At 41.7% G+C, this 25,107-nt stretch overlaps 1 protein-coding gene and 1 pseudogene across 24 annotated transcripts in view; one reads left to right on the top strand and one right to left on the bottom strand.

Moving 5' to 3' along the window:
• The window catches only part of DAB1 (DAB adaptor protein 1), a 1,348,091-nt gene that overhangs the window by 884,030 nt on the left and 438,954 nt on the right, over positions 1-25,107 (top strand). The window lies entirely within an intron of this gene.
• Positions 413-25,107, bottom strand: part of LOC123334208 — a 64,423-nt pseudogene continuing 39,728 nt past the window's right edge.

Here is a 25,107-nt window from a genome sequence, read left to right on the forward strand (position 1 = left end):
CGCCCCACCCCCTCAATGGGTAAACTTTAAAATCCGCGTGGTTCGGTTCATAAAGGAGCCCTGAAAAGAGAACTCAACCGCCGAGAGCGCCTGGAGTCAGGGAGTCTAGAATGGGGGAGGTTGAGTCTTGGCGTCGTCGGAAAGGAGCTGAAGGCTGAGTATCCTAAATCAATTTCAAAACACTGGTAGCTGTAGCCGGGACTCTCCGCCCCACGCTGGCTAGTCCCGCGAAGTATTATTGTGACCCCTGGTGGGAGGGCGCGTGTATTCTGTGCACTTTTTAAAGCACTTAAAAAAAAATAGAAGTACTGGTGGACGGGACGAGACGGGCACCGGGGAAGGTTGCCTGAGGTTGATGCCACTTTGCTCCTGCGTTGCTCCCTGCCGGACCCGATGTTTCACTCCACGTAAACTACCCTCCACCCCCAACGGCAGCACACAAGTCCTCATTGTTGGGGGTCTGCCTGGGCACTTCCGCCTGGGCTGAGAGAATCTGGAGGAATGGGGTGGGGGTGGGGAGGCGCGGGGCGCCGGGCGACCGCGGTCTGGATTTCGGCGGCGGCGGGTGGAGTGAAGAGCGCCGCTGCGTGGGCTTCCCTGCGCCCGGGCGCGGGTCTCGGCGGGTGGGGTGTGCGCCGGCGTGGGTCGGCGTCTGCGTGTGCGTTTGGAGGCTAGGGCACACCTGGGCTTTTAGTTCGTTTAGAAAGAAGAGCGAGTGGAGAGGCTTTGGAAGCGAGTGCGTGTTCCGCTGCCCGGAGCTGGGCTGACGGGCGAGTCCTCCGAGAAAGATGCTACAATGCAGCTCCTAACACGGCGGCGGGGGCTGGAGCAAGGATCCACTGCTATCGGTTCTTACTCCTTCCTGCTCCCCTCCCGCTGGCCCGTTCAACGCACTTTCAAAATGTTGATGGTTTTGAATAAAGCCCTTGTGGGGGTTCTACTGAAACTTTATCACACTTAACATGTTTTCGACTAATCATATAAATTAAAGGTGGCTTGCGTTCAGAACCCCCTAATTATCCGGTTCACGTTCGTACGTTTATGTGCCAATTATAGGTCTTCGGGAAATCCATAGAATTATAAACCATCCCCACCCCCTGAATTAGCACTCATTGTTTTTATTATCTCAACGATGAGTGATTCTGGATAGAACCCTGAATTGCACAGGCAAGATAAAGGAGGAGGGGGAGGTGGAGAGGGTGAACGGAAAAGGGAAGCTTCGAAGCTTCTCCCCAACCCTCCCTACCCCCTATCTCTTTTAACCACTATCCCGACAAGGCTTGGTGACAATTCTGGAATCTGAAAGGGATCAAAGATTTTCTTGATTTCCCATTGAGAAGAGAGATCTAATCAAAGCTGTATAAAAAAGTCAACTTCTAAGCAATCAGAATTTGTCTGCTGATGTCCTTGATTGAAACCCCAGCATTCATGAATGGAGTATTGAAGAACTCGCAGAAATGGGTTTTGAAGCGCTATTGTTCTTTTCCATACACAGAGGCCCTCTTAAAGGTTTAGGAAGTTCAAAATGCGGTGATTTGAAAGACAGACATTGTATCTATTTGGCGACGCTGGGAGGATCTCATCTGCAGGGATTGGAGAAGAGGCCGAGTTGGGGAGTACAAACGCGTTGTTACCATCTTCTTGGGAACCGCCGGCTATCGAGTGGGGATTCAGTTCTTTCTACACATCAAGCTGACAATTAAATATCTTCCTAAAGCAGATTTAGGAGATGATTTTTAGTGATTTTTGTTTTGTTTTCTCTTTTGGGTGGTGGTTTACTTAAAGTCTAAACAGGCATATCTGGAACATTTAATCATGTTCATTGTATTCAACAATAAAATCTGAATAAAAATTACTTATTGTTGATGAAGCTCATCTCACAAGCTGTTTCTCAGTATGTTTCATTTGCAAGACAGACCATTGTGTGAGGCTGCAGGGAGGAGATGCTATCACTTATTGTTCATTTTCTCCCAAAGCCAGAGAGGAATCCACTGCTTCTGCTCCCCTCTGCCCTCTTAAGACATGTTTCTTAAATGGTGGGTGTCTGGCTTCGTCCCTGATAGTACCCTCTTAAAAATTACCTTTGGTGGATTTCTGGTGCCTGGAGCCACACTGAAGGCAGGGGAAGAATCTTAATTGAGGCTGCATTATTTTTTATAATTCACTTAAGTCAAACATTTTGTTTTTGCTGGGGTTTAATCCTTCTCTCAAGCTGATAAAGCTAACAAAGCAAGAAAATCACAGTTTATATCTTTTAAATGGCACTTTACAAAATTTCATAAATTGAAGGCAGTTGTCAGGAACTATAAGTGTTACTCAGGGCTAACAAAAAGTGTTCACTGGTTGAGTTAAGTGATTGAGGATAAATCACTTGACCTCTCAGAAGCTCGGTTTCATCATTTGCACAACAGGGACAATATTCTGTACTTCGTAGGCCTGCGAGCAATTCTATGGGGAAAAATGTCTCATGGGGCACTTTTGTATGTAGCAGGATTTTAGGAGAATGGGAAATTTTAGTAATAGCATGGAGTTCTGCTAAGGAGAGAGGATCGTATTTGGAATTGAAAGGGCAGGATGGAATCCAGATACTGGATTGGCAAATCACCTCTTTAATAAAAACAGGAATAATTAACCTTTGTGGAGCTTTTACTAAGAACCAGATACTGTCTTAAGCATTTGGCATTCATTTATTTAATCCTTCACTAACCTTAGGAAGCAAATACTCGTATTTGATTGATACTGAAAGTGATAATTCAGAGAGCTGGGCACAGAGAGAGTTGGTAACTGGCCCAAGGTCACACAGCAACTAATACAATTTAAATCCAAGCATTCAGTCCTGACTGTGTCATGTTATTTCTGAGTGTGGAGGTGGTCTCAGCTCTCTCCCAAGGTGGCTGTCCCATTTAATGGGGAATAATGGAAAAGGTGGCTCTTCAGGAGGCGCAGTGGTAAAGAATTCACTTGCCAGTGCAGGAGACACAAGAAACTCGGGTTCAATCCCTGGATTTGGAAGATCCCTTGGAGTGGGAAATGGCAACCCACTCCAGTATTCCTGCCTGGAAATTTCCATGGACAGAGGAACCTGGTGGGCTGCAGTCCATGGGGTCGCAAAGAATTGGACAGTACTGAATACAGCACAGTTACTGTTAGTTTTAATGGAATAGTTAGACTTCCTGTAGGAGCAAGCTACAGGGTGTTTTCCTGCTGCCAACAGGGCATTAGGCTGATGGACATTTTGAACACTTCTGACATTGTGATAGGTATTGGTTCACATACATCTACTGGGTTAGCATATTCAGTAACTGGATGTGCAGAGATTGCATTAGTGCTATTGTTGGTTACCAAAGGAGATAAGCAGAGATTCTCAAAATTAAAAGAAGGTATAACAGATGGTTAGAAGTCTGGACTTAGGTGCTAGGTTCAAACATCAGTTCCCCTAGCTCTGCTGCTGTGTGGCTTTGACCAGCTTATCAAACTTCTCTGTTCTTCAGTTACCTTTATAATAAGATAACTACCTGCCACATAAGATTGTTGTGAGGATTATAGGAATTATAACACTAGATGCTTAGAATAGTACGCAGTGGGTGATGTTATTTAACAGTTAATGTTATCCTTCAGAGGAAAGAAAAATTTTTTCCCTTGATAATAAAAAGTTTTCTGTTTGTCACTGATATTCTAAGACTTAAATATCCTTAGAGTATTTGGACTTTTTTTTTTTTTTTTTCTTGCTAACCAGAGGTAGAGAGGAAGAGCGATATTTAAGGATTTCAGGCAAAGGTTTTGTTCTGTGTAGCTTATTGGAAATGTTTTCTCCAACATTTTTCCTCTTTGTGAAGGGGATGGAGAGATTTTCATAATGCTAAAATACCCCCATTTCATTGCACTTTTCAGCAGTTATTTTCTTTAAAAAAAAATACTTATTTTGAGGATAATTACTCTACAGTATTGTGGTGGTTTTCCCCATACCTCAGTGTAAATCCGTCACAGGTATACTTGTGTCCCCTTCATTCTGAATCCCCCTCCCCCTAGCAGGTTGTCAGAGAGCACCAGCTCTGAGTGCCCTGTTTCATGCACTGGTTATCTATTTTACATATGGTAGTGTATATATTTCAGGGCTATTCTCTCAATCATCCAACCCTCTTCTTTGCCCACTGAGTCCAAAAGTCTCTTCTTTATATCTGTGTCTCCTTTGCTGCCCTGTACATAGGATCGTCGGTACCATCAGTCGAGATTTCATATATGTGTGTGTTAATGTACGGTATTTGTTTTTTTTTTTTTCTGACTTACTTCACTCTCTATAAAAGCCTTTAGGATCATCCATCTCATTTGAACTGACTCAAATGTGTTCCTTTTTATAGCTGAGTGATACTCCATTGTGTGTACATACCACAACTTCCTTATCCATTCATCTGTTGATGGACATCTAGGTTGCTTCCATGTCCTAGTCAGCAGTTATTTTCAAGGAAATAAAACAACTGTGGATAGATTGAACTCTTAGAGTAGTCAGTTCTTCCCAATCTACAGATTGGAAACCAATTTAGACTTGGGGTGATACAAAACTGCATAGCTGAGAGGCACTGTCAGAACCCAGAATGCTTTGTTCAGTGCTCCTTCTTCTAGACCAGACTGTCTCCTATACCAGGATAGAGTTGTTTCCTGAAATATAAATAGAACTTAAGCAGAAAGAGAGGGCAAATGGGTGGGTGTTACCAGTGAAGAGCAGAAGCCTGCCAGATGTTCTGTACTGAAAAAATGTGTCCAGTAAGAAAAAGAAAATCCCTCCTCTGGGGTTATATCCATGAAAAACTAGCACAGAACTCAATCTATGAGATGTGTATCTGGACTTAGTTTGAAGAGCAAATGATCAGGTTTCTTTCGCTGTGAGATACTCTTTGTATTTTTGTTTGAGTCCTTAGATAATGGGAGGACTTTGATTTGGGAATCGTAAAACTCCTCTGGCTTCTGTTTCACGAAATATGCAACATATTCTATTGCAAAGAAATTGCCAACTTGCTTTTATTATTATTATTTTATTTTAACTTGATATATAATTGATCTCTAATCCCAGTGAGGGATTCTCATAGAGAACAGGCAATAGAAATAAAATGGTACTGAAGTGAAGAACTAACAGCTTATAATGGTAAAAGTTTGTGGTAGCAAAGATGGGTTGTTTGGCTTAGGGGATAAAGTTAGAGGAGATAATGTAGCAGACAGGTATGACGTTCAGAGTGAATCCAGGTCAGCTGTGTTGACCTCCTAGAGTGAGTCTTGGGAAATTACCAGTGCTTTGCATCAGCTGTGAGCCTCGTACCAATTTCTGACTTCTCTGTTGGTCTGTTCCTCAATTTGATCTATCCATTCACCTACTCTTCATCAGTTAAGCATCTTTTTCTTTTCCTTTGACTCTCTTTATGTTTATCCCAGTCTTTGTCTCCTTTTCATTCTTTAAGTCTATTTGTTCCTGTTCTTGTTAGTGTCATAATCAACCATAACAACTGAAAATGATAAATATGCATGAGGAGTATCTGGGAAATTGAGGCCATTCATGTCTTGATATGGACGTCACCCCTCTGTCCATTCAACACATCTTACTAGTACCTACTTGGTACCTGGCTTTGGCTGAGTGTTAGACACTGTGGACAGTTCCAATATCCAAAGATGCAGTCTCTGCCATCTGGGCACCTGGCCTCATGCATGCATCAGTACAGCATGAGATGTGGTGCAGAGAATATCCATACAGCAGCACTGGAAGCTTCCAGAGGAGAAATTATTTCTACCTGGAAAAAGGAAAGGATAGTTAAGGCTTCGCAGAAGAGGGAATTTCATTTCAGCAGGAAACTGAAGGTTGACCAGGAGCTTCTGGGGAGTTGAAGGCATTCCAGATTGAACGAACTGAATGGGCAAAGACAGGTGGGCAGGAAGCTTCGTCACTGGTTTGGGGATAGGCATCCTGCTGAGAGTGGCTCTCATGCAGCATATGTGGCAGACATGGATTATTCTGTAGAACATTTTCCAAATCTGGTTCTGGGGCACTGTCTACTAGGATGGTGATGAGTGTTTCAAATAAAAGTGTTTACAGGGAAAAACAGCCCATGCTCAAAAATATTTGGAAAGCACTGAATTCTGTATTGTACTCTTAGTAAGACACAATATTTACTGACATAGTAAAGCTTCAAAGATTCCCTATAGTAAAGAAACTCAGGTACTTCATTAAGAATTTTCCAGACTTATTTGCTGTAGAATCTTTGATTTCCAGGAGCCTCTCTCAGTGTCTCATGAGATAGATTGTAGAAAAGATTTGTGGCTAAGCACGTATGATATTTAAGAAGAACAGTTAATTTGATCGAGGAAGTAATGTTTTGTTTGAAATATAGTATATTTAAGACATGAAAATGTGTAAATAACTGGCAGTAGAAAACTCTGTCCCTACCACTCAGCTTCAGAAAGCGAGCCATGTAAATGTAGTTGAGGCCTTTTAGTAACCTCTTGCCCATCAGATCTTCTTCCCTCCTGCCAGAGGTAACCACTATTCTACATTTGGTATTTATCATTCCATATAATTCTTTCAAATGTGCTTTTCAGAAGGACAGACTTAAAAAGAATTACATTGAATTACAATCCAGTTTCTACCTAGTCACTACAGAGATAGTACTTTGTCCAATAAATGTCCAGCATTTATAAACTCTTTAGGGGGAAGAAATACAGCTTCTCCTTTTAACAGCTGTGCCTGGAATGTAGTAGATGCTCAGTAAGTTTATGTTGAATTGAATGTGTGTATTGTCATGTGGTTCATGAAGCTCATGGGGATAAAAAGTTTGGGGTAAATTGTTTTCCATTGACAACACTATTGAAATTCTGTATGATCAATGATCTTGAAAACACATTTTTTTTTTCGGTGGAAGTTCTTTGTTTTGTAATCTGAATTTGGAAATGAATAGTAATAATCAACTACTGAAAGTTATCTCTGTTTTCTTAACAGCGTTTGGAATCATTAACAGTAAAAACTTATTCAGATTTGTCCTATGAAAAGAGCTGACTCGGTAAAACTATCTGCTTTCATTATAGGACCAATGATAACTAGAAATGTTTTCAATCAAAAAAGGACTTTTATCAATTAACACTAAATGAGTGTTCAGTATCTGGACAGTGGATACTTTGAAGGTTTATAAGGTTCTCCGAGAAGTAGCTTATTTTCAGTAACAAAGTTTTGTTATTAGGCACCATCATGCCAATTAAACATCCTTCTTGATATAAGTGAGGGACTTCCTCTTGAAAAAGCTCACATTACCTAAAACATATATTTGGATGACATTTTCCTTCTTTATTATCCTAGCCTATATTCATATATTACTGTCATATACATGTCAACATGTGGAGCAAATGTTAGAATATTGCTGAAGGATGTATGGTAGAAAGAATGGAAGGGGAAAGGAAGTGGGAGACTTACAGGTTCCCTGGGAGAGGCTTTTTGCACTCGATCGTGGTTTTATGAAAGATAGTAGATTAGCTTTTCCCATAGGGTTCAATGTTGATTATAGCTATAAATCCACCGCTAGGATTTTCTGTCTTTGACTTGGCTGGAAAAATCCCAGCAGGTGGCAGGATGAGAGTCAACTTGTGTGAATGATCATAAATGATGCCGACACTGCCCATAGAGTAAGGAAGAGAAGTCACGTGATGCTGTTCCCTCGTGATTGCCTGGTGATGCCCATGCACTCTGACCATGGCATGTGGTGGTGCTTGTCTTCAGTCCTAGCACATGTTATTTTGACATGTTATGTTTATTACATGCATGCTCACAAAAGTTCTAAATATAAAACACAACCATTCAAACATACTCAAGTTAGACCAGAGTGCTGGTAATGCAATTGTGGATGAAGTCAAAGATAGGCCAGCCATATGCTGAATCCGAGACACAGCCTGTATTGTTAGAACTTAGTTCCAATGAATGCAAAAAGGTTACTGTAATTTATTCCTTTGGGAAGCTGAATAGATTTATAGGCCACATAGAAGTTGGATTCTTGCCAACCTTCTGCTATCTAACTTCTTAATTTTAATGTGGTTGAATTTATCAATCTTTTCTTTTATGGTTGGTACTTTTTATGTCTTAAGTTAAGAAAGCCTTTTTAAAAACCTTGATGTCATAAAGATATTCTCCTTTATTATCTTCTAAAAGCTTTATTGTTTTGCCTTTCACATTTAAGTTCTATAATCTGTGGTGTATGTATGTGTGTGTGTGTGTGATGTGAGGTAGGAATTTATTCTGTTTATTCTAATTTTCTTCCACATGGGGGAAAATCATCCTGGCATTTAGGATTAGTTTCTAGACATAATTTGGTCTACTCTTTTGCCCAAACTGCATTTCTTTATTATTATAACTTTATAACAAGCCTTGGTGTTTGGCAGGACAAATCCCCAACAGTGTCCTTCTTCAAAAGTAAGTTGGCCTTTCGTGTTCCATGTACATCTTTTAAAATTTTTTATTGGCATATAATTGATTTACAATGTTGTGTTAGTTTCAGGTATATGGCACAGTGAATCAGTTGTACGTATACATAAGCCCACTCTTCTTTTTCAGATTCTTTGTCCATATAGGCCATTACAGAGTATTGGGTAGACTTCCTTGTATTATACAGTATGTTCTTCTTAAACTAGTTTATATGTAGTAGTGCATTTATGTCAGTCCAATATCCCATTTTATCCCTCCCCTTATAATCCCCTGGCAACCATGTGTTTTTTAAATTAATTTATTTATTTTAGTTGGAGGCTAATTACTTTACAATATTGTGGGTTTTGCCTTACATTGACATGAATCAGCCACGGCTGTACATGTGTTCCACATTCTGAACCCCCCTCCCACCTCCCTCCCCATCCCATCCCTCAGGGTCATGTGTTTGTTTTCTGCATCTGTGACTGTACTTCTATTTTGTAAAAAAGTTCATTTGTACCTTTTTTTCTTAGACTCCCCATATAAATGATATTGTATTGTCTCTCTCTGCTGACTTCACTCAGTATGACAATCTCTAGGTCCATCCATGTTGCTGCAAATGACATTATTTTGTTCCTTTTTATGGCTGATGTATACATTTTATCATTACCTTTTAAACTTACATTAGAATACTTCTTGAGATTTGATTGAAATTATTGCTTGAATTCATAGATTAATTCAGGGAAATGACATCATTATGATATTGTGAAAGTTGTTCAGTCGTGTCCGACTCTTTGCAACCCCATAGACTATACAGTCCATGGAATTCTCTAGGCCAGAATACTGGAGTGCATAGCCTTTCCCTTCTCCAGAGGATCTTCCCAACCCAGGGATTGAACCCAGGTCTCCCACATTGCAGACAGATTCTTTACCATCTAAGCCACAAGGAAAGCCCGTTCTTCCCATAAATATTCTTCATTTATTTAGTTCTTATTTAATGTATTTGCACACAAATTATAATTTTCTTCGTAAAGGTATGCACTCTTTCATTAGATTTATTTCCAGATGCTTTGTATTTTTGCAGTTGCTATTGTAAATGCCATTTTTAAAATATGCTTTCTAGTTATACATTAGTTTTCATCCTACTCAACGGAATATGCATTAGTTTTCATCCTACTCAACGGAATTTCTTATTCTGGATGATGGGGGCTAAAGGGGAGGAGAAAAATCTGATGGCTATGAGTGCTTTACTAAACACAGGATTCTTTTTGTTTAAATTAATTCTTATTGTAGTATAGTTGCTTTTCAGTGTTGTGTTAGTTTCTCCTGTACAGCAAAATGAATCAGCCATATATGTATATATGTATATGTATGTATATATATGTATGTATCTCCCCTCCTAGCACTCAGAATCAACACTAGGTTCTTCACATACACTGATTTGATAGCAGAACAGCCTCAGGGGAAGGGCTCTAGGTGGCTTAGCACTGCCCTTGACTGGGTCACTGCCGTCCTTTGCAAACCTGTGTAGTGCAGGGGTTTCCTTTGTCCGGGTGGGTCAGTGGACTGGGGAAGTGAGATCTGTGGCTGATGAGGGGTGATCACCTTTAGTATCAGCAGCTCTCCGGATTCAGGCCGCAGAGGTCTTTAAAAGACAGACATCTCCTGTGTTCCCTAGGAGAATGAGGGATAGTGAAGAGAATGGCACCACTCTGTCCTGGGTAGCCCCCCGCCCACATGATAACGGGACCTGGGGCCCCAGGGGTCAGAGTCTGGCTCCTGACACACTGGTCTGGCATTTCAGGCAGGTTGGAGTCATCTGGCTGCCCAGGGGACACAGTTTGGCCAGTAGCTACAGTCTCCTTTGACTTTTCAGGTCAGTGAATATTATTCCCATTTTCAATCAGGGGTCCAGGGAAACGAAAAGACGTGTGCAAGCCATCTAGCTGAGCTGGAGTGAAGACCCAGGTCTCCCTGCACCTGTGTTAGTGCCCTTTCATTTCATCGCAGTGTCTTAAGATCCGCAAGTATTTGATGATGATATAGTGAAATCTTGAAGCATCTTTCATTTGCGGAAACATGACTATGCATGGGAAGTGTAATTTACACCTGCCCAAAGAGGGCTAATGAGAGAGCTGTCTACCTATAGCCCCATGTGGTAGTTGTTACCTGCCAGTTGTTATCCTGTTTCTGTTGCTCTGTTTCTCTCTCTCTGGATTCCCTTATGCTATTAGTTCTTTCATAAGCCTCACTTCCACTCATTTCTCCCCATTCAAATAATATTTGTATTTTAGGACCTAGGAAAAATATCCATTTCACTTTGAAATTTACCCCTTGGATGTCAGTGTCCATAAAATTTCAAATTCCTCTCCTCCCCTTGCCAGGTACTGCAGCTCTTTTCCCTCTTCTCTCACATCCTGTCATCAGCACGTTTCTTTGTATTTTCTGGAATGAAGATAATACATACCCCCACTAGGTTAGATTGATATAAAAGAGGATGTCTCAAAGAAAGCAGGATTATAGGACCAAAAATCTGACCACTTGGTTCACCTGCTAACCCTATAAATTTTCTCCCTACTCTGTTTGTGGGGTTATAGGAGTGAGGTCCGGAGAAGGCAACGGCAACCCACTCCAGTACTCTTGCCTGGAAAATCCCGTGGATGGAGGAGCCTGGAAGGCTGTAGTCCATGGGGTCGCTAAGAGTCGGGCACGACTGAGCGACTTCCCTTTCACTTTTCACTTTCATGCATTGGAGAAGGAAATGGCAACCCACTCCAGTATTCTTGCCTGGAGAATCCCAGGGACAGGGGAGCCTGGTGGGCTGCCGTCTGTGGGGTTGCACAGAGTCGGACACGACTGACGCGACTTAGCAGCAGCAGCAGCAACAGCAGGAGTGAGATCAGGTATCATTCTCGATGCGTTTGACTGCTCCAGATGGATCAGGGGAGAGGGAAGTCTTGACTTGTTTGAGTAACTGTAAGTCAGCATGGGCTGGGAGGAAGAGGACTGGGCACTGGACTAACGTTGCCCTCTTCAGAAATACAAAGGTAATTGACATATACACACAAGGACCTACTGTATAACACGGGGAACACTGCTCAGTATTCGGTAATAACCTAAATGAGAGAAATTGAATAATAATAGATACATGTATATGTGTAACTGAATCATTTCGCTGTACACTTGAAACTAATACAATACTGCTAATCAACTATGCTTCAGTATGAAATAAAAAATTTTAAATACATAAAGATCCTATACCATGGACTCAGTCTAAGTTCGATGCTTCCTTCTGTCTGCCTTTCCCAGGCAAGGGTATCCTTATTTGGCTTCCCAAGCCCTGGATTCTACCAAGTACCACACTTCATTACATCAGTTGTTCTGCTCCATGTCTGTTGATCTGGGGTCCTCTAAAGTTGAGAGTTTCTCAAGGACACTCTCAACTGGATTTCACGCCCCATTGTTGTCATCCAGTCATTCAGTCGTGTCTGACGCTGTGACTGCAGTCCATGGGGTCATGCCAGGCCTCCCTGTCACTCACCATCTCCTAAAGTTTGCCCAAGTTCATGTCCATTGTATCGGTGATGCCATCTAGCCATCTCATCCTCTAACAGCCTCTTCTACTCCTGCCTTCAATCCTTCCCAGCATCAGAGACTTTTCCAATGAGTTGGTTGTTCACATCAGGTGACCAGAATACTGGAGCTTCAGCATCAGTCCTTCCAATGAGTATTCAGGGTTGATTTCCCTTAAGTTTGACTGGTTTGATCTCCTTGCTGTCCAGAGGACTCTCAGGAGTCTTCTCCAGCACCACAGTTCAAAGACATCAATTCTTTGGCACTCTGCCTTATTTACCGTACAGCTCTCACAGCTGTGCGTGATCACTAGGAAGACCATCCACTTGACTGTACGGACCTTTGTCGGCGGAGTAACGTCTCTGCTTTTCAGCACGCCGTCTAGGTTTGCCATGGCTTTCCTGCTGAGATGCAGTCTTCCGATTTTATGCCTGCAGTCACCATCGGCAGTGATTTTAAAGCCCAAGAAGAGGAAATCTGTCATTACTTCCATATTCTTGGCCTACTGAGGAAGTTCACCTTAAATATTTGCTACCTTTAATTTTTAAAAGCTACCATAGTGCTAGCTGTGGAGGGAAACATATCTGTTTAGTGAACTATTTTGAGTTTATGAAGACAAAACAGAGCTTTCTGTTGCAATTCTGAACAGTTTCTTTTGGGACATGTCTTTTATTCCAAAACTTTTGCCTATCCTGTTCTTTCCTGTCCTAACTCCTCCTCTTTCTTTCCTTTCTTCCTTTTTTCCTTCTATTTTTTAAAAAATCAAATCAAAGAAGTTTCATGAAATCAACAACAAAGGCTTCTCAACCTCCAAGTCTGCAGTGTCATTTCATGGTTACCGAAATGGTCAATATTCCCTCTCTTTCTTAGATACGTTATTTCAGTGGAGGAGGAAGAATTTGGAGAGTAGTTGGGAAGTGGACTTTGTAGTTCCTTGTCAAATCCCATGGTAGTGTAAATATTTCACATGGGTGATTGGCCACTTTGTGAATTATCTGTAGCCAGTTTAAAATGACAGCATAAAGACTGAAACTCTGCCAACCAGTATGTGTCAGGGCTGAAGAGTACCTCTCTGTGCTATCCCCAAACACCCAAAACAACATCAGCTGGAGCTAGGGAAGAGACTCTGCTACGGCAGCCACCTTGAAGCAGAAAGAGAGGGAGGGGGGACTTCCCTCACAGTCTGGTGGTTAATACTTAGCCTTCCAATGCCGGGGGTGTGGGTTTGATCCCTGGTCAGGAAACTAAGAGGCTTATCAGGTGATGCTAGAAGTAAAGTATCTGCCTACCAATAAAGGAGATTCCAGTTCAGTCTCTGGGTTGGGAAGATTCCCTGGAGTAGGAAATGGCAAACCCACTCCAGTGTTCTTGCCTGGAAAACTCCATGGCAGACGAGCCTGGTTGGCTACACTCCATGGGGTCGCAAAGAGTCACATGACTGAGCACACACACACACACACACACACACACACACACACACACACAGGGAACTAAGATCCTCACATGCCTCACAGCCAAAAAGCTAAAACGTAAAACAGAAGCAATAAGGACTTTAAAATGTATGTGTGTTCTAAGTCTCTTTGGTCATGTGCAACCCTTTGTGACCCTATGGATGGTAGCCTGCTCAACTCCTCTGTCCACAGGATTCTCCAGGCAAGAATACTGGAGTGGGTTTCCATGCCCTCCTCCAGGGGATCTTCCCAACCCAGGGATCAAACCCACGTCTCTTTATGTCTTCTGCATTGGCAGTTGGGATCTTGACTAGTAGTGCCACTTGGGAAGCCCAGACTTTAAAATGGTCTGCATCAAAAAAAACTTTAAAAAAAGAGAGGGAGACCCTTGCTCCTCCTCCTCCTCCTCCCCCCTTCCTTCCCGTCTTCCTCCTATGGTTACCATTCAGTGAGCCCCACTGGAAGTTAGTTGCCCAGAAAACCTGGGAGATGTAGTTGGGACCAGCTTTCCACCACACTCAACAGTGTGGGGAGGGGAATGGCCAAGAGTGGATCTGAGAGAAACAGGCAAAGGACTAGTTCATACGCTAGGGAAATAAATCTCTTATAGCGGCATTTATTAATATTTCAGAGCTAAAGGGAAACAACGTAGTTCCCTCTCTTTCCCCTCCTCCCACCCTACCCCATCCAGCCTCCCTTGTAGAAAATTGAGAGTGACTCCACTGGCAGCTGAGTCTCTGTCTTGCCAGGGTGAACTGTGTTAGTGCTGGGTGTTTGGGCGGCCTACGGAGCAGGACAGCACAGTAGGACTACAGGGCTCTAAAAAAAAAAACTCAGATTTTTTTGTTGTTAAATAATTCATTTAGTGACAAAATCTGACCTGACCTGAAGTGTCCTGAAGATCCTTAGAATCTTTAGTGATCTGTCTGTGAATAGTCTTACTGTGAATGGCTCTAGAAGCATCAGTGAATTTGATTACAGGGTATCACCCCAAACCCAGCTAGGGGTATTATAGATAAAAGGTAAATGTATGGTATAATAAAGTCTGCCTTTCTAGAAAGCAAAATAAAATCTGTGTTATGAACATAGTAGACCCCAGGGTATTTGGATAAGGTACTGTGACCCTGTATTTTAACATGGCAGAGGGAGACTGAATGACAATGTGGCCCAATAACATGCAGTTCTTAGTGCTGATGGCAGGCAGCGCAGCCCCTCTGGAGTCATCGAATGCCCAGGCTGGATGTGTTCCTGAAGTTCAGAACTGCCCACTCATTCTGTGGATGAGATATCTATTGCTTATCTCTTCAGAGATCTTCACTGATCTTCACTTTGATCTTCAGAGCAGTCCTATCTGATAGACAGGAAGGCTCTTACTGTCCCCATTTTATAGATGGTCAAACCAAGGAGACTTGGCCAATGATTAGCTCTGTGGCCACAGACAAGACCATGAACTGTCTGAGCTTCAGTGGAAAAAATGGGTTCCTACAGGGCTGTTTTGTAAATCAAAAGAACTGACACTTTGGGGAATTGCCTGGTAGTCCAGTGATTAGGACTCTGTCTATGCTTTCACTTATTGAGGGTGGGTCCGAGTTCAATCCCAGGTAGGGGAATAAAGATCCCACAAGTCACATGGCACACCTCCCCCTCTGCCCCCCAAAAAGAGAGTGCCACCTACACCACCATTAGGACTGTACCTGAGGCTGCCAACCGCCGTAGTTCCATTCTGCCTCCCCCTCAGACAAATGAAATAGATGGCATGGCCCCATAGCCACTGCCTTTGAAAAGGACCTGCTTCAGTGTAATGAAGGGAGTTCAGTGGCTGAATGACAATAGACCTGCTCTCTCTGTGCCTTCTTTCTTTTTCTTCAGCTCTCAGAAGAGAGGCTTGAAATTAGTTATGGTTTGCTGTGACCTTGGTGGCGCCTATCATCTTCACAGGTCAGGAGACAATTTGATATTTTGTTTCCTCCAAATCCAACTGGAAGGGAAGCCACCATGGCCACAAACACACTTTGCTGCAGAAAGCAACGTTCTTATCAGCACACGTGGGGCTTGATCATAATTCACGTTAGATGGCATAATAAAATATTTTCCCTTTTTTCCGAGTATTTTGCAAGATTAATAAAGCAGCATTCTTTGGGAATGTTTATTAATCCATAACTTACAGAAAACTCTAGAGAAAGGAGATGTGTAATATGTTCTATAGGTGAAGACGTCATGCATGCCACCACTAGGATTGGACTAGGCACACAGTATTCAGCTAGCTAGCTTCTGGGTGCGTTCTGGTTGCAAGTGTGATGGTGGCTTTGTCTTGGAGATGATCTAAACAAGCAGTTGTTCCCTTTTCTTTTTTAAATCTGGAGGGTGTGGAAGAGGAAGTGGCAGCCTATAGAATAATCCCAGTCCTCAGGGTAGGATCCTTCCTGTCCCCTTGCCTGCACTTAAGCTACACTAGTCACAAAAGCATGCTTTTGAGCCCTGGCTCTTTTGCTGCATGCAGTGGCTTTCTGCTGTTTTTTCAAATGGAGATGGTGGTGCTGGCACCAGTGGTGATGGTGACGGTGAGGATGATGGGGATGAAGAGAATAATGGCTCCTTCTCTGTCCATGACAAGGAGTGATGGCTTATGGGAAAGCGTCGTAGTACTCGGTCACTTCATCCATTTACTCAGCATGTGTGAGCCCTTGCAAGATAGTGGTTGACTCTTTTTTTTTAGTCATAAAAAAGATAAGTTTCTTTCTTAAGATCTGAGATTAGTCCTGAAAGTACAAATAAATGGATAACAATATGGCTAAGTATGGCCACCAATAGTATTAGCTGTGGTGAAAAATAAGACAGAAGGATGGATTTTGCCAGGGTAGGGAAGGATCAGTATTTAAGCGAAGCATTCTGAAGGTGATCTGGAATTTGCTGATGAGTCTTTGGTGCAATAATTATGTTCTGAGTTCCATTCTGGGCCTATAGGGTGAACACAACAGAAACTCCAGTGGCCCACATTGCATGTACAGTCCACTGGGAAAACGTAAAACCAACAGGGGGCCATGGCTAAGGTAGAGTGGGCACTGTATATACATTGGTACAGATGGATCACAAAGTGATGGGTAGGAGGAGTCAGGGAAAGTCAGTCTGGTCAGGTAAACATGGCTAGTTCATGGAGCATCTTTTCACCAGCTGTTGGTTGGGAGGCTGTGGTTGGGTCAATTCACTCACTCAGTCATGTCCAACTCTTTGTGACCCCATGGACTGCAGCACACCAGGCTTTCTTCTCCACCACCAACTCCCAGAGGTTGCTCAAACTCATGTCCATCAAGTTGGTGATGCCATCCAACCATCTCTTCCTCTGTCGTCCCCTTCTCCTCCTGTGGTTCAGTGAAGTGAAGCGAAGTCGCTCAGTTGTGTCCGACTCTTTTCGACCCCATGGACTGTAGCTGACCAGGCTCCTCTGTCCATGGGATTTTCCAGGCAACAGTCCTGGAGTGGATTGCCATTTCCTTCTCAAGGGGATCTTCCCAACCCAGGGATCAAACCCGGGTCTCCTGCATTGTAGATAGAAGCTTTACTGTCTGAGCCACCAGGGAAATCCAAGGATGACCAGTAGATGGTTCGGTAGATGGTAACAAAATAGACTTCACTTGCAGAAAGGATGCTTCTCTGTATCTCTCACTTCTCCTGTTGCCTGGATTCAAAGAGCAGTGCTTGGAGAAATATGGTGATGTTCATTTAGGTGAAACAAGGACTGTCAGGTGTGGTGTATTTTAATAGTCTTTCAGGTGTCCCTGTTAGAAGCACTTCATGCTCAGGTGTCTCCAAGAGTCATGCAGTTGACATTAGCTGGTAGAATAGTCTGGAGTGGCAAGAGGGGATGCTAGGTAAGCCATTATTCAGCTCCAACTGATGGTTGCAATAAGAGAGTGCTGGACTAATGTAGCCTGGTCTTCAGTTTTTCCAAAAAAATCTAGAAACTTTTTTTTTTTAATGAAAAGTACTTCTGTCCAAAAATTTGGCACTAAATCAGTTAAAACAAATAACAAAAAAAATGTGTGTAGGCAGAAGATAACCGGCCTATGGGCTTTTTGCTCATGAATTACCCATTGGTAAATTTTGGCCTATTCTTTATTAGCCTGTTATAGCTACATAAATCTCCCTCAGGTGGAAGTTCTGTCAATATACCAAGGAGTAAATTGGTTTTTTTTTTTTTTTTTTTTTGGTAAAGGAAAGTTTCTGCAAGACAGTTGAACAGAGGATATTGGTTCTCATTTATTTCTGTGTGTTCCCTCAGTCTCCTTGTTTGTTGTTCTTGATCAGATGCTTCTGATACATGGTGAGGCTTTGTAAAACCAGTGTCCATGGCAATTCTGGTGTTTTCTTAGCTGTTCGTTGGGCAGCACTGGGCTTTGTATCTGTCTGTGTCTATAGCTGCCTTAATTAAGCTTGTTGTGTGCTGCTACCAAGGCAAATTCCTGTAGTGAGTCAAATGAGTAGTTTTAGGGTCTGAAAATGACAGTGTTCTGTGGCTTTCTCATTGAGGGTTGAGACTCCCAGCCACTGAAGTATGCACATTTCAAACCAGAGTGAGAACATGAGCAACTTAGTAGTTATTGTGGAATTGAGTGAATGTCATAAATATTTATTTATCTTTTTCATAACTGGCATAAAAATGTTAGGGTATAAAAAAGTTGTTCACTATAAAAACAACAGAAAATTCATTGGCTATATATCTCCTGAATGCGTGTATCTCTTTGGGTTTTCATTAGCGTCTAGCAATATACTTTGAGAAATTAGATTTGAACAGAAGCTTCAGCAGAATATGAAAGCTCCTTGTGTTTGTAATTATCCCGTTTTCAGTGAGGATCCATTGCATACAGCAGTCTTCTTTAACCATATCATGGATGTGGTCAACTTTAATGAATGTTTCTTTCAAAAAAAATTTTTTTAAAGAAGCAATCTGTGTTTATTGGATTTGAAAAAAGCAAAAAAGTGTAAAAGAGAAAAACTGGAGTGGGTAGCCTATCTCTTCTCTGGGATCTTCCTGACCCAGGAATCAAACTGGGGTCTCCTGCATTGCAGGTGGATTCTTTACCAGCTGAGCTACCAGGGAAGCCCAAAAGAGAAAAAAGTCACATATAATATTTCTATCCAGAGGCAATCACTGTTAGTGTTTTTGAGTTGAAGATAAAGAGGCTGTGGTGTGAGGTCAGACCAGCATGGATTTTGATCCAGTTTCCTCCATATCTTTAATCTTGCAACCTCTTATTTTTCTCATCTGTGAAATAGAAATAAAAATTGCATCTATTTTATCTGAAATGTTGATTATTAAACCAAATAATACCTATTAAGCATTAGCACATTACTTGGCACATAGACAACACTTAAAAGTGAGCTGTACCATTTTCTGTTCTTATTGCTGTAAACATTTTACCTTGTGGAGTTCATTAAAAATAATCATCAAAACAGCGTTTTTTCCTTGCAAAATAAAACATCCAGTGTTCCCATATCTCTTCAAAATATATTAAATGTCCTTCCCTCGAGTGGTACACAGTAGGTTCTGTGTTTTTATATTATTTTATAAATACAGTTTATTTATAATGTGTTATCCTCAGGTGTATAGCAAATTAATTCAGTTATGTGTATATACACATATATATACACACATATATGTATATATGTATACATATATTTGTATGTTCTTTTTCAGATTCTGTTCCATTATAGGTTTATTTCAAGATACTGAATATAGATTCCTGTGATATACAGTCCTTGCTGTTCATATATTTTAGACATAGTTGTATCTATCTGCTAAACCCAAATTCCTGATTTACCTCCACTCTATCCCCTCTGTTAACAAGTTTGTTTTCTAGTCTGTGAGTTTTTTTCTGTGTTGGAAGTAAGTTCATTTATATCATTTTTTAGACTCCACATATAAATTGTGTTATATGATATTTGTCATTCCCTGCTGATTTCACTTAATATTCTAATCTCTAGGTCCATCCACATTGCTGCAAATGGCGTTATTTCATTCTTTTTCATGGCTGAGTAATATTCCTTTGTATACACGCACCACATCTTCTTTATCCACTCCTCTGTCGATGAACGTTTAGGTTGCTTCCTTGTCCTAGCGATTGTAAGTAGTGCTGCTATGAACTTTGGATGCATGTATTTTTTCAGTTTAGAATTCTTTCTGGATATATGCCCAGAAGTGGGATTGCTGGATCACATGGCAACTCTAGTTTTTAAGGAACCTCCATGTTGTTCTCCATAGTGGCTGTACCAGTTTACATTCCCTCCAGCAGTGGCAGAGGGTGCCCTTTTCTCCACATCTGCTCCAGCATTTATTATTTGTAGACTTTTTAATGATGCCCATTCTGACTGGTATGAGGTGATAACCTCATTGTAGTTTTAATTTGCATTTCTGCAATAATGAGTGCTATTGAATACCTTTTCACATGCCTGTTGCCCATCTGTATGTTTTCTTGGGAGAAATGTCTATCCAAATGTCCTCTTTAAGCTATATAATATTTCATTAACATGCCTGTATCAACATTTAGCTTTTCTCCTTGTATATTTAAGTTGTTGCTCACTCTTTTTAAACATAAATAACTCTTTGATGAGTATCTTCTTTCATCAACCTTTTGCAGCAGCTTGATTTTCTCATTAGCATAGTGACTGCCTCTGGAAATGGGCAGAATTCCTGCCAGCATTCTCCATTGAAACTGTTGGTGATGAGGGAGATGGTCTTTGCACTGTCCAGTATAGTAGCTGCAAGGTAAACATGGCTCTGGGCATTTGAAATGTAACTAGCATGACTGAGAAACTGAATTGAAAATTTTAACATTATTTAATTTTAGTTTATCTTATAGAGTGGGTGGCTGCCATATTGGACCCTGTGGACTTACACTGCTCTGATTCAAAGAGTAGAGTGTATTTAGGCTGGGATTTTGTTTTTCAGACAGACATACATAGACTAGCTTTGTTTTTTGATCTCTGGTACAGTCTCAAGATACGGTGTTTTCCCTCTCTATGCGTCTCTATTTTGACAGGGAATGGTGTAGGGTGCCTCACATGCCTGTTGCCACATTAAGTTAGAAGTCTGAGTTGATACTTAAATATGGACTGCTTATAGTGACTTCCTTCTAAACAATACAATGTAGAAAGGGGATAAAAAAGAGTGACTTTATGGTGGCAAAACCTGACAGACAGTACATCAACCAGGTGATTGAGGTTAATACCAACCAGAATGAGTTGTGTTGATTGTATTTACCCTTGATATGATGTGATGAAGATGGTACTTCACCTCTTCAGTCTTCCTTGCCAGAACACATAATCCCAGTCTTAATTATGACAAATCCCACTTGAGGGACGTTCTGTAAAATACTCAACCAGTACTTCCTAAAGCTGTCAGGGTCATCATAAATAAGCAAAGTCTGAGAACTGTCAAAGTCACGAGTTATAATGGCTAAGTGTTACATGATACCATGGGTGAGATCCTAGAACAAGGAGTAAGAAAAAGGACATTACATAGCAACTAAGGAAATAATAAAATGTGGACTTTCGTTAATAATAATGTACTGCTTCACCAGTTGGTTCATTAAATGCAACAAATGTACTAGTGTAAGTTAGTTGAAAATGTTGACTCTGTGAAGACTCCTCAGGTTGCCAGTGACAGGAATCTAGCTTAGTGTGACTTCAGTCTAAAAGGGAGTTTCTCTGCTCTCATAACCAAGAGGAGGTGTGGTCTGGCCTCAGACATGGTTAGAGCTGAGTGCCCCGATGGCTCTGTTTCTCCATTGCCAGCTTGACTTTTTCTGCGTTGGCTTTGTTAGAAGCCTCCTCCTCAGCAGTGGCAGAGATGGCCCCTCGCCATCCAGACTTACATCCTTCTGGCTTAGCAACCCCGACTCAAGGGAAGAAGGCTTTTCCCCAGTAGAGCGGCAGAACAGGCTGGGACTGGTACACAAGGGACTTGTTCTGATTCCTGAATTCATCTCTGTGGTCAGGGCTGGGGAGGTCAAATTTCTGCCCATTGGCCAGTACTGGGCCTGAGGCCCACCTATAAAGCCAGAGGGTGGAGTGGGTCAGGCCCACCAAACCGTTGGGTTGGCCAAAAGGTTCTTTTCGTGTTTTTTGATAACATCTTACAGAAAGACGTGAACAAACTTCTTGGCCAGCTCAATACATGAACTGAAATTGAGATGAGTGGATGCAGACACAGGTACTCACTTGCTGCTCACTGCACTGTTCTTTTGGAGAAGGCAATGGCACCCCACTTCAGTACTTTTGCCTGGAAAATCCCAGGGATGGAGGAGCCTGGTAGGCTGCAGTCCATGGGGTTGCTAAGAGTCGGACATGACTGAGCAACTGCACTTTGACTTTTCACTTTCACGCATTGGAGAAGGAAATGGCAACCCACTCTAGTATTCTTGCCTGGAGAATCGCAGGGATGGGGCAGCCTGGTGGCCTGCCGTCAATGGGGTCACACAGAGTCGGACATGACTGAAGCGACTTAGCAGCAGCAGCTGCAGCACTGTTCTTGGAAGCATTTTTAGTTCCCCTGATTCTCTTCTTAGGAAAAGCCAGTTTGTCAGGGAGAGTGAAGGTTTTCTGTCCTGTGAGTTCCTGTCAATTCACCTAGCTGGCTTCTGTCACTTAATGGGACCATTCCCCTACCCAGAGGAGGGTTCGTAGATGCCTTCCAATTATGAAAGCACTGCGATGTTGGGATTCTGTCTGGTCTTACTCTGCCTGTGTTTATGACAGTGTGCTCACTAGTTAATTCTTCCCCTCTCAAAAGTAGGTAACTATGCCCCAGAGAGTTAACAAGGTAAGTAAATCGATGCATCTATTGTGATTATTCTTCTTTATGAATAAGACAAAAGATATATTGCCTAAGTCCCTTCCTAGAAGTATCTGAATCAAAGCTGATGGGATTTGCATGTCAGACTCCAGATAATCTAGGAATCTGGTAGCAAGTGGGCACTTCAGTCCCCAGCTGGTATATTGAAGCAATATCTTGGGACTTATGAGTGTAATTAAACCATGCCTATTAGTAATTACAAAAAGGGAGACTCACTGCCCTTAAACGTGACTGTAACATATTAGATCTTCATAAAAGCAGGAAGCTATTTATTTTCATCTGTGAAGTCCATGTAGAAAATATTTTATTAATACTCCAATTTTCTGATTCAGCCTTTGTATCATAAAACTATGGTGACTCCAAACAGTTTCCTTTTTATTGCTTGTGCTCAGCCTCAGAAGAGACGTTGAAATTTTGTAGCACCATTCATGGCAATTTTCCTTTAAACTATACAGCATAAAGCATATCAGCAAATTAATATTCCCTGCCTGTAAGATGAGATTGACCTCATAGGTATAAGTTCATTTCTTGTCCTAACATCTACTGTACCGTGAAATTAGGGGTCTTTATCTATCTATATATTTTTACTTCATTTTCATTGTGGCAAAAGTGGCGGTAAGGACCTCAATCCAGATATTGTGGCACTCTAACATATTATCCATTTTTAACTAGTTAGTCATTATTGTGTAAAGATGCAGGCAGTGTCAGGAGCACAATTTGTTTTTCTTTTTTTTTCTTTTTTAGTGCTTTTTCATTCCAGGTGGAATCATAGACAAGCTCTCTATATGTCAAAGGGGCTGAAAGCATGGAGCCCAGTCTTAGGAAAATTCTGTGGGCACCTTCACCGAGGCAGCTGTGCTGAGTTGAGTTACCTGTGCAGGTAAAAGAAATGAGGTGCTAACAGGCTGTGTAGGGCATGACGGGACACATGGATTATGTTATTAGGTGCATTTGATGATCTGATGTCGTTGAACTATACTTACTTCTCTGGACCTGCATATTCTCAGTTGAGAAAGAAGGCTTTGATGATTCATCTCTAAGATCCACTGGAAATCTCTGATTTTATACACCCTGAATCTTCGTTTATGTGGAATAATACCTAATGATTCTTGGGGTAGTTTAGGAACACACAGAGTCTCGTTCTCTGCCTCAAATCTCTTCCAGATTCCCTTGACGGAGGCTCTGTCCTTCTCTGTTCTTACTGTACTTTCACACATGAGATTGTATGTCTCAGACTGAGTGGGTTTTGGTATCTTGGCTTCCCTACAAGGCTCTGATTTTCTTGAGGGAAGGTGCTTTTTTAAAAATCTGTCTTCTCATATGTGAAAAGTATTTTGCAATGAGACAGTCAATAAATATTTTGCAACCGTATCTTAGAGATCATACAGGGAAAGACAAAAACAAATACAGATATGCCTGAAACAGCAAAGGGTTCCTATACAGTTGTAAAATTGCTTAGATATTAATACTTAGGCCATGTAAAGTAAATTCAGTAGTTTCTCTGGCAGATTTCATTTTAATGTGTATGAAATGCCAAATGTTTGCATTGCAGTCTGGTGGAGAGGTAAATCATTTCATTCCTATAATAGAATCCTTTTATACATTTCCGATTACTCAGCGTCTTATGGTGGGGCCATGCTATGTTACTTCCCATCTTGTCAAAATGCGGCCTTTTGGGTGGTAAGGTCATTCTTGTGCTTTTAAGAAAGAAAAGAGAGCTCCCACCGTCCTCACTAGGGTTTTGATGTTTAGAGATTGTTTTTGCATGGAGAGCCAGTCTGCAGAGCAAGACAATGTGAATACATCTCCTCAAATCAATGAGAATTGCGCTGTCCTCTAGAAAATTAGGTTTGAGCCACATCAACGTCAGTGCCTGAGACTGAATAAATCCCATTTTGTGATTGCCCCATGTATGAATTGTGTAATGTGTCTAGATGGGCACAGCTATGATTGCCTCTCTTTCCCCGGCGTTACTAAATGGTAATGCAGTGGATTCATGTGACTAGAAGTGTCTCAAATAAACAGCCCCAGCTACATGAGATAATTTAGGGCCCGCACTCAGGAAGTCTCCATGGACCAGTGTAAGAGGTGACTGTTAACCAGAGACAATAGGAAAAAGTCTCTGTGGCTTCTTTTCTTTTCTGTTTTTTTTTAAGGCAGATTTTGGCATGGAGTACTTCAGTAGTCTTGTTTAATACAGAGTCATAGGTACGTTGACCATCTTTTTGGATAGAACCTTTGGTTTGCTGCCTCCAGCTGGGGAGTCCATGGGCAAATCAGGTGAACTTTCATAACTTTTGTACATTCAGCTGCTTGAAATAAATGCCAGCTATGTTCCAAGCACTATTTTACATAGAAAGGGTGGGAGGGTGAGGTGTTTAGAAAGAAAACAGTTCTACAGACTGAAAGCCTGCTGTTTTTGTTTTTTCATTCTTTCCACCTTGGGTGTTAAAAAATTAACCTGAAAAATAAATGCTCCAACACTGAGGCGCAGTCCTGATTTCTTGCACAGGTTTGCAGACACTGAGAGGTGGTGTTTCAGGTGATGGTCATTCCAGGAGGGGAGCTCTTGCAGGGACGGGACCCTTCTAGCTGTCAAACACTAGTGTTATTTTAAGTTTGAAAGAAATTTAAATGGTCATTCCCAAGGCCCTCTTGGCTCCTAATCGGGTAAAAACTACCCATACAGTGAGTGCTGGGCAAAGGCAGACGTGTGGGCAGTGGGCAAGTACCCCAAGCACTGGGGAAGTAAGGCAGGCTGTTGCACTCCCACACTGTCTATTTTAAAGCAGTTATCTTTTTTC

This window comes from Bubalus bubalis, chromosome 6 (assembly GCF_019923935.1).
Source record: "Bubalus bubalis isolate 160015118507 breed Murrah chromosome 6, NDDB_SH_1, whole genome shotgun sequence".
NCBI lineage: Eukaryota > Metazoa > Chordata > Mammalia > Artiodactyla > Bovidae > Bubalus > Bubalus bubalis.